Raw genomic sequence first — 14,236 nt, forward strand, 5'->3', positions numbered from 1 at the left:
ACTGAGCCCACCCAAGATACACACCTGCTAGTAATATCAATTTGCATCACAAACCCTTTTCCAATACTGTAAACTTTGGCCCACTTCTGGGCCTGATTTAATGAGATTTTACTGTTGTGAAAACAAATGTTCTAACCCATCTGTTATATTTGTATGGTCAAGGCAATAACTTTGAGAGGGTTTCAAATCTGATGGTGAAATTTCTAGGTTCTCAGTTTTGGGGGTCAGAGAAAGGATTTGCTGTCTTCCATCAGTATAGAATGCAAATACCCTTTATTCCACACTTACCTATTAAGCACTTACATAGCCCTGTGCTCAGCCACAGAACCGTGACAGTTGGAGGTACTGAATTTTCCAGTGTTCTAGCTCATTATCTCCAGTTTGTATCTCATGGACCAGTCCCTGGTTTTGGCTTTGGCAAATCTGGTCCTTAGAAAATGAAATCTTCAACTAGTGACTGTGTTGGATTCCCCTGCAAACTTGTGATTGAGAACATGCAGCTCTACCACTTCATGAGCCGAGGACACACACAGCAGCCTACATCACATCACGACACCCAGAGAGCTGGCATAGAACGCCATTGTGGCTGATGGGAGGGAGAAGGAACTAGCAAGAATAAGGTGTTAGACTTGCCCAAGGACGCTGAAAGGTCTGGTCTGAAGAAAGTAGAGCCGCCACTTCTGCCGCCTTCTCTTAAAATCAGCCTCAGAGCCCCAGAATCTAAGCTGCAGTCAGAGCCCTGGGTAGCAGAAGGAAACACACTCAGCAGGTGTTTGCCTGGTGGAAGACAGTGGCCACGGTGGGCATGGCCAGAGGAACCAGAACAGAGCTACGAGCACAAGGGAAAGAGCCTACCACACTGCCAAGGTCTGACTAGCAGAATAGCTCTGCCCTTGGCAGGTCCAAGCCTGGCACTGCCGCTCTCTAGTTGCCAGCGATAAAACTAAAGAATAACGGAGGGAAAGAAAGGTGAACTGAAGTGTAAACCACCCCCATTCCAACCGCCCCAGGAGCTGCAGGTGCCTTTAGCTCCTTGACTCTTTGCACCTGCTCTCCTGCCGGAACAAGTGGCCTATTGTGTGAGGCTGTACACAGGGAGGTGCTAAGCAAACAAAAGTGACTCTGCTGATCGTAAAGGGATTCCAGGAAAACTTTACCAAGCCAAATAAAAGTGATTGTAAAGCACTTGGTGAAACATAAACTGCTACATACATAAATACTTCATAAAAGCTCACAGCAATGCACACAAGGACAGCTAGGTCAAAAATTACCCTAGCTCTCTAGCCCGGAGGGTCTCGGAAAAGAGAGAATGTTCTCCCTCCCTTGGGTTTTCTCAGCCACTTTGTACCCTCTGCTCTTACCTGCCCTTCAGCCCTCGGCACTCCTCTAGATGTATCTCTCCCCTCAATGATATATCTCTGTGGTTAGAGGGCTTCTAATTTTCATTCTGGGTGGTTTGTGTCAAATATTATTAGGAGCAACAGACACTGAATTCCCTTTCTTTTGCTCAGAAGCTCCACTGGGGTCACGAGGTGCTATGGGGGAAGACAATTTCTTTAAGGTTTAATCATGTGAATTTCACACCAAACTCTCCAACATCAGAAACTGAGACCTCTGACAACATCTCAAACAGCCAACCTACCTGCTCCCCTGTAGCCCCAAAGATACCTGGAGGATCTCTTCTAATGAGAATGATTACGCCCCGGGGCTCCTTTTGAATCGCTTTCACTTTGGTCTGTTTGGGAAGCCATCAGGGAAAGAACTGGAAATTCAAAGTCACCAAGGCGGCTTTATGGCATCCCTCCTCCTCTCAGACTCCTCCCTCCCTTAAATATCCTTGCCATAGGATCTCATGGCCTGTTAGAGCTTGAAAGAGCTTTAGAGGTCATCCTGTCTAACTCCTTCATTTTATAAATAAAATGCTGAAGGGCTGTGACTTGCCCAAGATCACACAAACCAGCTCGTGGTAGAGTTAAGACCCAGGCTGGACTTCCAGTCTAGGGCTAAAGGGTCTCTACTTGCATGGGCTCCACAGCTCCACAGGGGATACATAGGCAATGGCTTCATCATAAGAGATATTGTGTAGAGGAGATGGAATGGAGGTCATCGGCTCTTTCTCCCAGGAGATGCCACCTTCCGGCCCTGAGAAAATCTGAGAGCACAGAAGCATAGTGCAAGAGGCAGGAAAGGTACTGCAACTTTACTGGGTCTGGATTGGGGAGAGACCAAGGAAAGGATAGGATTTCGCAGCACAGGCCAGGGAAAGCCAGACAGGACACCCATCCCAGGTGTGCTGGACTAGAGAGGAGAGCAAGCTTAGATCAGGGTTTCCATCAAGAACAGGAAGAAGGGCTTCCCTGGTGGCGCAGTGGTTGAGAGTCCGCCTGCCGATGCAGGGGAACGCAGGTTTGTGTCCCGGTCCGGGAGGATCCCACATGCTGTGTAGCGGCTGGGCCCGTGAGCCACAACTGCTGGGCCTGCGCGTCCGGAGCCTGTGCTCCGCAACGGGAGAGCCCACAACAGTGAGAGGCCCGTGTACCGCATTAAAAAAAAAAAAAAAAAAGAACAGGAAGAAGGTACGAGGGTTTTGAACCCATGAAGGAGAGAAGCCAAGCATCTGACAGGCAGTATAGTGGGTAAGAGAGCACAGATTGTCTGACTTTGGATCCCATGTCTCTTACTAGTGCTGTGGCTTTTGTTGTTAACCTTACCAGTAAATGGGGGTAATGATCATGTCCAGATCAGAAGGCTGTGGTGAGAATTAACTTAATGCACACACGGTAAGCACCATAGAAATGTTAGCTATTATCATCATTAAGCACCTTCACTGTTTCAGTCCTACTTTCTGCAGTCAAATGCTCTACCACTGAGCTATACCCCCTCTTCTCAGTCCTACTTTCTGAAGTTACACTGCACCCTCAGACAGGATTTGGAGGGGGCAAAGGGAAGAGAGAAGTTTTCAGAATGCCTCAGGCAAGAAAAGGTAAGAGAAGGTAAATAGAGAAGGTAGAAAACCCAACAGAGCTGCAATTCCCCAGCTATCCCTGCACCCTCCTACAACTGCACATTTTCCCATATTTAGTAGCTCCTAAGGGCACAGGTGCCAGGAGGTGACCAACTGTCCCTCTTTGCCTGAGACTGAGACATTTCCTGGGACTCGGGACTTTCTGTGCCCAAACTGGAAAGTCTTGGGCAAACTGGAACAAGCTGATCGCCGTAGCGGCCAGAAGGCGTTTGCTGTTCAGAATTGCTATTTGTTATAACTAGAGTGCAGAGCACTACTGCTAAATGCCATCCACTGGGGTTTGGAAAAGCTGTGTTATCCAGAAGCCATGCGAAGGGGGTTTTAATAGGACTCTCTTCGCGTCTATGAAGGGGGAAAAAAGAGTTTCTTCAATAAATGGGTTTCACCAGGGGAACGTTAGCCAGTTTGAGGATGATGGTCTTTAGCAGGACATTCACACAGCAATAGCCTCATTATCAATAATTCTTATTTGTTCACTTCGATTCTCCGATGCAGGCTGTGTTTCTCCATGTTCTATTCCCAGCACTGTTATTTATATGTGTTTGCAAGTAATAAAGCTGCATTTATTGTAAAAGTCTGTCACTCAGACTTCTCATTAATTTAAACTGATGCTACAAATCCCTCAAAGTGTTTCCTTATGCCGGGTCAATTGGTTTATTCAACACCATGGAATGACTTGTTTAAAAATAGAATTTGTGGGAGTAGGTGAATTTGCTTAAGGAAAACACATTTTTTTAAAGTAATATTTTTGGAGAGATGCATAGGGAGAGATACTCGGGAAGCTGCTAAAAGCTCTGTGTTTATAAAGAGAGCCAGTAATGCTGTGTTAATTAGCCAACATATAGTTCCATTTATTCGTGGTAGAACTTCCCTCCGTATCTGATCTACTTTTCTACATTAACACCTAGTAAATGGAGGGCGCCTCACAATTTTCAAAGCTATTTCATACACGTTTGCCTATTGGAGTCTCACAACACCCTATGAGGTTGCCAGGGGAGGCATTAATTACACCATTTTATAAAGGAGAAAAAAAAAACAACAGAGAGTTTAAGCAAACCTGTCCAAAGGCACACAGACATACCATGGGGAAGCTAGATCTGGTACTTTGGTTTGTTACCAACAAGTATGTTTGTTGGTTTATTTACTGAATTCAATAAAAATGTATGGAGAGTCTACTCTATGGCAGGTACAACTAAGCAATGAGGATATATAGCTAGAAGACACAGTACTTGTCTTCTAGTGGAAGATTAGAGAAAACATGTAACCGGAGACGTGCCAGAGGGACACCTATGTGCTGAGGGTCTTAACCCAGACTAGGGCATATGGGGCAGAAGGATTCAGGCTCCTCAGAAGAGATGCCATTGAGTCAAGGATAAGGAGAGGTGAGCCAGCACAGTACCTTTTTCTGGCCCCTTCTAGGATGGTCCTGGTCATTAGCTTTTCAGCCTGAGTTCTTGTGTAGCGTAACCCCCTACACATCCCTCCAACTCAAGGCTGGTGCACCCTGACCTCGGGTGAGGCCAGCTCACTCTGGCTCTCATGAAACAGGGACTCATCCCAGCTCCGGGCCTGAAGCTGTGCCCAGAAGTGAGAAAGGGGACAAAATGGGCCAATGAATGGCTCAAACTAGGGTTGTTTTTTTTTTTTTTTGCGGTATGCGGGCCTCTCACTGCCATGGCCTCTCCTGTTGCGGAGCACAGGCTCCGGATGCGCAGGCTCAGCGGCCACGGCTCACGGGCCCAGCCGCTCCGCGGCACGTGGGATCCTCCCGGACCGGGGCACGAACCCGTGCCCCCTGCATCGGCAGGCGGACTCTCAACCACTGCGCCACCAGGGAAGCCCCTAGGGTGGTTTAAGATCCATCTGACACGTAGATCACTAAAATATTTGGAGGCAAAAAGTAGGAAGCTCCTGTGACACCGGAGCTACAAATGAAAATACATTTTCCTTCACAGGGAAATGAAACTTCCTTACAGAGGTGACAAATCCAAGGATCAAAGCCAAACTCACGTAAAAGAGTAAAATTCATTGGCTTGAGAAATTGGGAAATCATGACCGATTTTAATGACCTCTCTCCTTTTCCACAAAGGTTAATCCAAGGGTGACAGAAAGGACTTCAGAGCATTGGACGACTAGACCCTTCCTGGTTTCTATTGTAAGTAAAATAGGAAGATTACCTGAGTCAATCACTGTTAAGAAGTTCTAGGAGGAACTGTTGAAACTGCCTTTGCTATAAAACAAGATATTGAAGGTAGGAAGGCCAGTCCAGTGCCTACCCATAGATTCAAATAACTCTCCCTTGATCACCAGTGGACCCAAATGCCCACCATTTGTGCCAAGCAGGGCCAGGGATGAGGATTTTAATGTTTTTGCAGACGGGAGAAGAAAAAAGATACAAATCAGAGGGAGCACGTAAAGCTGTTTCCCTGAAGAATTAAGAAATGGGTCACTGAAGGGAGCTAAAGCCAGGCTCCAACTCTCTTCCAGTAAAGAACTGGAAGGACCATTTTTATAGGCTTATTTTATTGAACAACAGCAGTAATAGCTACCCTTTCTTGAGGGCCTACTGTGTTCCACTTGAGGGTTCTACTGTGTATTTCACAATCTTCCTGAATTCTCTCAACAATCCTTTAAAAGTAGAGATCATTAACTCCACTGTGCAGATGTGGAAACGGGCTCAGAGAAGACAAAGAGCTACAACATACTGGAGCAGAAATCCAAACCCAGGCTTGCTGACCCCAAAGCTGTGAGCTGAAACACTCTAGCCCATGGCTTTTTACCACTGCCATGTAACTGCGCAATTCGCCTCTGCGTGCTTTTTGTGAACTCCCAACTGCTTGGCTTTATCAGTAAAAATCATCAGAGAAACTCAAGCAATATTTTGTATTTGCTTAAGTATAGGAAGAAAGGGAAAAAAGACTGGAGAGCTGAGCTTCTTTCAATGGAGACCCCAAAAGCTTACCCTGGGGTAAGAACTGGGGCCACTGGCAGTAAAGAAGTGGCACCTGCCGACCATGTCCTGCAGCCTGCAGGGAAGAAAAATGAAAACCACAACCACAAAAGTCCCAACAACAAGGCAGTCAGAGGGGTCTAAGAGCAGGGCCATCGGCAAGAGGCTCCCAAGAAAGAGGCTTCCCTAACAGGCCTCTCCCTGTCCTTCAAACTCGGAGTCGCAAGAGTCCATTTTCTTGCTACTCAGCGACTGACTACCAGAAATAACACTTCTGGGTCAGAGTACCTGCATGAAAATGTTTCAGGTGTGTCCCATTTGTGTCAGGCAAAGGTGTTCTGATGAAGTGACACTGCTGTCACTCAAGGACTGACTGTCCACTTCACCAGGAAAAGGCCAGGGCACTTGTGCCCTCCGGCAGCCTTGTTTCAATCAATTCGTCACCTCCCTTACATGCTCTCCGAGGGGTGAATAAAAAGCAATGGCAGATTTCAAATTCGTAACTAAATATCAACCAGAATGTGTACAGCCAAAACCATGTTGGGTCCCATCGACGACTCTGACATTACTTAAAACATTTCTGGAATGCCTCTCTGGAAAGCCCACTTAAAGCCAGTTTAAGTGTCACAAGAAATAAAGCATCCCATTATTATCCTCTTACCCCAAATGAATCCCAAATGCTATGACCCTGCTTGAGCAGCCTCCCCATTCAACAGTTTGGTTCCAAAAGATGTGTAGATATTTACCCCGGATCTAGTTTACCTTTACAGGAAGAATGGCCTACAGCTCTTCACCCTTGCTCTGGACCTTTAACTGTCCTGATCAGCCACACTCTAATGACGTGATAACATCAACAGCTATCATTTATTCAGTGCCTATGGGCCAGCACACAGCTTCACAACAATCCTGCACAATAGGTACCATTATGCCCGTCTTACAAACAAGGTAACAGAACCATGATGCTAAGTGACTTGCCAGAAGCACAGAGTCAATGTGTAAACCAGGATGAAAATCTCCATCTGTATCGTTCTAATGACTGCACTCACTCCTTCCTGATAATGCACCAATCACCTGCAGACTGCGGGAACGGCCATATGCCCTCAAGGCTTTTCCTAAAGATGTCCAAAGATACTTTAAGGACTGGCAGCCTCAGTGAAATCAGTCTGTGACCTACCAAAGCGCCTACTCGGAAGGAGAAATACTTCAAGGACAATAGAAGCCCTGATGTGTTAAATAAATAATTTCTTCAAAGCAATTATATAGTCCTTCATGGACCCATCTCCTAAGCCTTCCCAGCAAAAATAGAAGAGGTCTGGTGCACAGAGCAGTGATAGTGAGAGGAGACAGGTCTTACTCCACCTTCAGAATCACATTTCAAAGAGGAAGCTGTGTGGTGATACTGATTTGTTGACGGTATGGATATGCTGGGACCTGCCTCGGAGGCCCCAAATGCTCTCCATATAATGAGATGATCCAACTGAGCACGGTGGGGCTGGCGTAAGAACTGAGAGAACACAATCTGCTTCAGGAATAAGCCATCCAGCCTTCAACAGGTGGCTACAGACATCACTGCTGAGCCATGAGGATGTCTCCTCCTGCTACTTCAGACCTGACAGTTGACAAGTACAGCCCATCCTGAACGTGGCAGACCATATTATGCTGTCAGTCAGTAGGATAAGCTGGGTTTTTCTCACTCAATTCTGCAGGTAGAGCTGCTGTATGTGACACTATAATCTTAAGGGATAAATGTCACTGTATTGCCATAGAGTAGGTTCTGAAAAATAGCTGTCACTAAAGACAACTTTTGACATAAATCTATAACGGAAAATATGTCAGTCTAAGTAAGCCCTTAGAGGAATTATTACATGGGGGCGTACCCCAAATTTATCTGTCTTACCTTACCAAGATTATAAAAAAATCTCTAGCTGACATAAATATTTCATGCTACACCAAGTTAAGTCATTTTCTATGTAATCTATTTTTCCTTCAAAACTTTTTCATGAAAAATCTTGACTTACCTAAAGCAAGTTAGAATATATAAGCTGCTATACTAGCTATACCTCAGTATTTTCATTCTAGGACATACACTCAAATCAGAAAAAAAGTGAAGTGTCATGTTTCTGTTTCCAGGAAAACTGAATGAAATGAAATCCAAAAATGTCTGAAGGGGACCAAGAACTGTGGAGGTAGACAGTGCTCCAAACAAAATAAAGTTACTTTCCCAGTCAAAAAAAAAAAAATATATATATATATATACCAAAGCCCTATTTGTCCCTCTCTCCCTCCTGCCAGCCTTTCATAAGCAGAGCTTCCTGCAGGATAGGGGGCAAAGGAGGAACTAGCAATGAGAAGAGCTGGGGTATTGAAGGCTGACCACAGTTTCTAACCCTCCGACCATCACAACAGGGGCTGATAAGAAGAGCTATAAGCCTTGGCTACAGCAGGAGTTTAGTCTGACTTGTGCCTAAACAAGTTCAGAAGTAAATGACTTTAGGACGTGACTCAATACCATTCAATATTATTTCCATGATTCGCTGTTTACTTTCTTTCCTGTGCCCACTTCCTCTTGGCTCTGTTTTTTATTTTATATTTGCCTCCCCATTGGTGTTTTCATTGGCTATCCCATATTCAAAGTTCTATGTACACTGCCTTGAGCCTTTTGGAGAAAAGCTACAACGTAAGCCTAAACTAACAAACAACACTCAAATAATAACCAATTTTAGCATGAGAACATGGGAGCTATATATAGCGACTGCTGCATATCACTGGCCTGTTCTGATGTGATTGGAATGAGCTGTGCAAGTGCATATGTGTGTCTGAATATGTATACACTCCACACATCGGTCCTTTCTTCAATTAATTCCTTCATAACCAGATTGAAGATCCTGAAGGTCTTTCAATTTTGCTCTTTAAACCAGTGAAAACCTTGATAGTGCTAGAAATTGGTCCCTCCCCTACCTCAAGTCCTCAAAACAGTGTTCTTAAAATAACTGCATCATAAAAACAGAATCGACTATTTCCCCTCACCTTTCCTACATTATAGGGCAAAACCCAGCCGTTTTGTTCATCTCATTAAAAAAAACATTATTTTGTACATGTCAGGAATTGGGTGTTAATGGTTCTCTCATTCATTCCCACTTGTTGACATGACACAGTCTATCCCTCCAACTCAGCAGAAGAAAAACAGTCTCGTTACGCTACTTTTCTGAAGCATCCAGAAGGTTTAGAGACAAGAACAAAACTCCTTGAGAATTAAAATAATTGCTTTGTATATTCCTGCTTCTGCCTTTCCAATTAAGCAGAGAAATCCTGGAGAGGCACTATAAACACTGGAAGACTTGTCTGATCAGTGGAAATAAGGGAGAATTTGCAGTGTGTATGTATATCGTTTCTCAGGTGAAATGGAAGGTAAGATTGCGTAGGAGGGAGAGGACACACCTTCACTGCAATGTGCCCCTGCAGATCTCAGGGAGTTGATTCTCTAATGCCAGGTGCCCCATGTACTCCACTGAGAGTCCCAGAGTCATGCCGAGAAAATACAAAATGGATACTGATCCATAATGAACAAAAGTGGCCATGCAGATCTATCAGCCAGAGGATAACAGCAGTATTCTGGGGCTGACGTTTTGATCCAGGCCCATCGAGCACAGCAACATGGCAGAAGAGCAACAAAACCAGCTAGGACTGGATATAGAGGGAACTGAGGCATCGTGCCACAAAGTGTAAGTAGTTGTATATGTGCAACTGATAAACCTCAAAGTCACTAGGGAAGTATAAACTCCTATAGGAGGTATGTGGACTGCAGGAGAGACCAGCTGACTATACACACAGCGCTGAGAGAAAAAGACTCAGGGGAGAAAAAAATGCAAAGGAATATAGAGATGAGGCCAGGTGGAGGAGAGGCTAGCATTTAGGTGGTGGTCAAGTATGATGGGGATGGGAGACCTGAAGGCTGTCCTGTCCTCAAGGTTAAGGGTGAGCCAAGCTGATTCAGAAATGGTGGGAAAAACCTGATTAGAGCAGAAGTTGCTCAGGGTTAATATAAAGATGGGTGGAAAACTGATGACTGGATAAAGAAAATGTGCTATACCCATGCAATGAATATTATTTGGCCACAAGAAGAAAAGAAGTGCTGATACATGCTACAATTTGGATGAACCTTAAAAACATTATGCTAAGTGAATGGTTCCATTTATATGAAATATCCAGAATTGGTTAGTTGCCAGGGGCTGGAGGAAGGGGAGGATGGGAAGTGATCACTAATGGGTATAAGGTTTCCTCTGGGGTGATGACAAAGTCTTGGAACAAGATAGAGGTGATGATTGTACAACATAGTGAATGTACTAAATGCCACTGTATTGTATACCTTAAAATGGTTAATTTTATATTATATGAATTTCACCATAATAAAACACACACACACACACACACACACACACACTAGCATGCACACCCAATACAAATGGGTAGGAGCCTCTGCTGTGACGGCTCTGAGGGGAGCTCTGCCTGGACTGCTGAGGAAGGAGGCTGGTTGACTTTTTTCCTCTCATTCTTCTCCTTAAGTTGTAAACTCCTCAGCAGGGGCAGGCACTGCGTTCTACCTATCACTGGATGCCCCACAGGGCCTAGTACATAGTAAGTGCTCAATCTTTGTTGAAGGAACCTGCATTATCAGATGTTAAATGTAGAAAAAAAACCCAGTATTTTTCTAACTAAGGTTTTTGAACATGTATAGGTTCAAACAGTTTCTCTCTTATGCTATTTTAAAATAAACTTGATTAAACAATAAAATAGGGCTTACATAGTATCAAACCATCCAGAAGAAGGGTGAAAATTTCAGCCAATTATCCAGATATTTGGCCTAACAGTTCTAAAAAGGTGTTTGAGAATGTATTTGCTAATTTGTTCACTCTTCATACAGGCAAAGCCTACATTTAGCTGTTAAGCCCAGTGTTAGCTTTCTTCTATCGGCTCCTTTATTTTTCTCTTGGTCTCAGAGATTCTGTAATTGAAATTCACTGTAGTTCTACAAAGGCAAAAGAAGGAGGATTTTCTGCCTTTGGCAATGGTAGGAGATCTTTGCCTGTAAGATACATGGTGACTCTCATGATGGAGTATACCTCACACAAGCCCAGCTTGCTAATTTGAAGATTTCTCTGTGAAATCCTGGAAGCCAATATTTATCTCCAGCCAAGATGAGGAGGTGGTGGAGGGAGGGGGAGGTGAGAAGGACAAATGATGCTTATGTGGTACTCCCTGAGACTAGATCTGTGAAAACGTTCTTTTCCTGCATAGTTCAATTGATTTTATTCATAAGAGATAAAAATTGAAAGGATGTGAAATATGACCTCATTGAGAGAGACAATGACTTGTTTGACTCTTTAAAAGTTGAAAGATCTGTACGTCCATAGTAGGAGGTTATAAACAGCTATGATAACCCAGCTGACATGGATATTGATCAATATTTTCTTCAACGTCAATATTTTCTTTTTAATCAGGTGTCTCCACTGACAAGTCTTGTTCTCTTTCAAGATCCTTGCTTTTCATAAATTTTCTTGACTAAAAGTAAAATATTTTCAAAGGAACACAAATCCAACCTATAAAGGCAACAAAGTCACAAGCCACTTGACAATATGAATTGGCAACTGTTACTTAAGACTAAATTAAATGAGAAATTAAATGAAAAGCACTGGAAAGAGGATTTAACTATAGATGAGACATGCAGCGCAAAGCTAATCTTCATAAATGGTGCAAACAGAGGGCACACATGTCCTCAGGCTATAGAATTTCATATTATTAAATGTATATTCTTGAGTAATTTGGTAAAAATCTAGTTCGACACTATTCCCTAGTCCCATCGTTGCGTTAGGTCAGTGATTAAAGTACAGGTTAATTATAACCCGAGTTTGCCAACCATGGAAGGGTCACTTCCTGGATTACACTATCCTTATTCTGTCTACCAACACGTTTGATTTCCTTCCTTCCTCCCACCTTCTTTGTCTTCCTTCCTTCTTTTATTCCTGCAGAGTATATATCAACAATAAAAGTTGTTCCGAAAAAATTGTTTTTTCAGAAGTACAAGTAAGAGTTTGGAATAATGGCTTTCCTCCATACTATAATTTTTATTTTATTTTATCATTTTCAATATCCTAAGATATTAAAAGCTAGCAAATTAAACAAAGAAGTTTAACAGTTATTTTAACGGTGCAGAAGTGCATTTAGTTAACTTTTGGACTCATTTAAAGTTAGCAGGCTTTGGATTCTTCCATTTGATAGAAAAGGACTTTCTTGGTTCCAGGACAACATCCTTCATGAAAGCATACTGAACATGAAGTAGTATATGAGTAAAATTCAATTTTTAAAAATCCCACTAATTCGGGACTTCCCTGGTGGCGCAGTGGTTAAGAATCCGCCTGCCAATGCAGGGGACAGGGGTTTGATCCCTGGTCTGGGAAGATCCCACATGCCGTGGAGCAACTAAGCCCGTGCGCCATAACTACTGAGCCTGCGCTCTAGAGCCTGCGCTCTAGAGCCTGCGTGCCACAACTACTGAAGCCCACGTGCCACAACTACTGAAGCCCATGTGCCACAACTACTGAGCCCATGTGCCACAACTACTGAAGCCCATGTGCCACAACTACTGAAGCCCACGTGCCACAACTACTGAGCCCACGTGCCACAACTACTGAAGCCCGCGCGCCTATAGCCCGTGCTCTGCAACAAGAGAAGCCACGGCAATGAGAAGCCCACGCACCACAACAAAGAGTAGCCCCTGCTCACCGCAACTAGAGAAAGCCCGCGTGCAGCAGTGAAGACCCAGTACAGCCAAAAAAAATAAAAAATAAAAAAAAACATAGGCCTGCCTGACAAGAAATTCTCTTGAATTAGCTAAAACTGGATCATCTGATATACCAGAAGACATATCCAGTGGGGTTACAACATTTGCTCTAAACAATCACAACAGTGAGGAAACATATTAGTGCTTGATTCACAGTAGGTACTCAAATATTTGTTAAATGAGTAAATAAATGAATGATTACTTTAGTAAATAAATATAAACCAAAATTTCCATGGTTACAAGATATGCTGCTTAAAACAAATTAGTGTTCAGGGATTGTTTATTTTTCACCATCTTAATATACCAATGGGTAAGCCATTGGGATGGTCTCTCATCAAGTTTATGCAAGAACCACATATTTGACCTGTGGGCGTTTTCCTTTTTAAATATTATATCATTTATACCTGTTTTAAGGCATCTGCTTTTTATAAAGCCAAATACCAACTGCTTTTCTTTGACAATTTAAATGAATATGTGGTAACAGTTAGGTACATTTCCATGATTCTACTCAGTACCTGATAGACATTTTAGGGTGATAAAGACACACCATTTCTCCAGAGTAGAGTGGGCTGCATGGGGACATTAATCCCTCCAGCCTGATTCACATTTGCTACAGAGAAGTCTATCTCCAGGGTGGCATGCAACCTCAGTCTCATTAGCACCTCATTCTCATTGTTCCAGGTCAGTACAAAGCTTAGTTGAGAAACAAGCTGTTTTCAGGCATGTGTTCTACTTTGCATCGGGAAGAGGAGGGGTGGTGGGGGAAGGGAGAAAGAAGAGAAGTGACATGAACTGAGCTTCCATTATCTGCCAGTCTGCCAGGGGCTTTACCTCACCTACTAGGTACAACAACCCTGTGAGATGCCCCTTCCTTACAGAAGAGGACCTTGAGACTTTCTAGGTGAAGTGACTCACCCCAGGCCACACGCAGTCAGTAACAGAACTGAGATGCAAATCCAAGTTCATCTGGCTCCAAAGCCTTCCTCTGTCCATGGCATTACACTGCTAATTAATTCCATGATTAATTAATGATTAATTACCGTGTCCGGATATTGGGTTCCACTAAAATGTAAGCTCCTCAAAGCAAGTGACTTGCCTATCTTGTTCACCCTCATATCCCTAACTCCTACCTTGGTGCCTAACACATAGTATCTCAAACATAAATGTTGAAGGTATGGATGAATGTATAAATCCATAAGGAAATAAAACACACAGACTGCCGGAGCTAGAGGTGCTCTAATCCAACCATCTCGGTTTTTAGATGGGGAAACTAAGGCTCGGAGGGATTAAGTCGCTTGCCCCTGGTTAAAAAACTGGTCAGTGAAAGATTCAGAACTTGCATCCATGTCTCTTCTGTATTCTCCTCTACAACACGCTACCCCTTGCACAGACATTTTTGAAAGCATGCTCATCAACTCCATAT

At 43.6% G+C, this 14,236-nt stretch overlaps 1 protein-coding gene across 1 annotated transcript in view; it reads right to left on the bottom strand.

Annotated features, from left to right (window-relative positions):
• Positions 1–14,236, bottom strand: part of GPC3 (glypican 3) — a 440,822-nt gene that overhangs the window by 136,520 nt on the left and 290,066 nt on the right. The gene's annotated exons all lie outside the window — the stretch shown is intronic.

Source organism: Monodon monoceros, unplaced genomic scaffold, assembly GCF_005190385.1.
Source record: "Monodon monoceros isolate NGI ecotype Baffin Bay Population unplaced genomic scaffold, NGI_Narwhal_1 Super_Scaffold_22, whole genome shotgun sequence".
In the NCBI taxonomy this organism is placed as follows: domain Eukaryota; kingdom Metazoa; phylum Chordata; class Mammalia; order Artiodactyla; family Monodontidae; genus Monodon; species Monodon monoceros.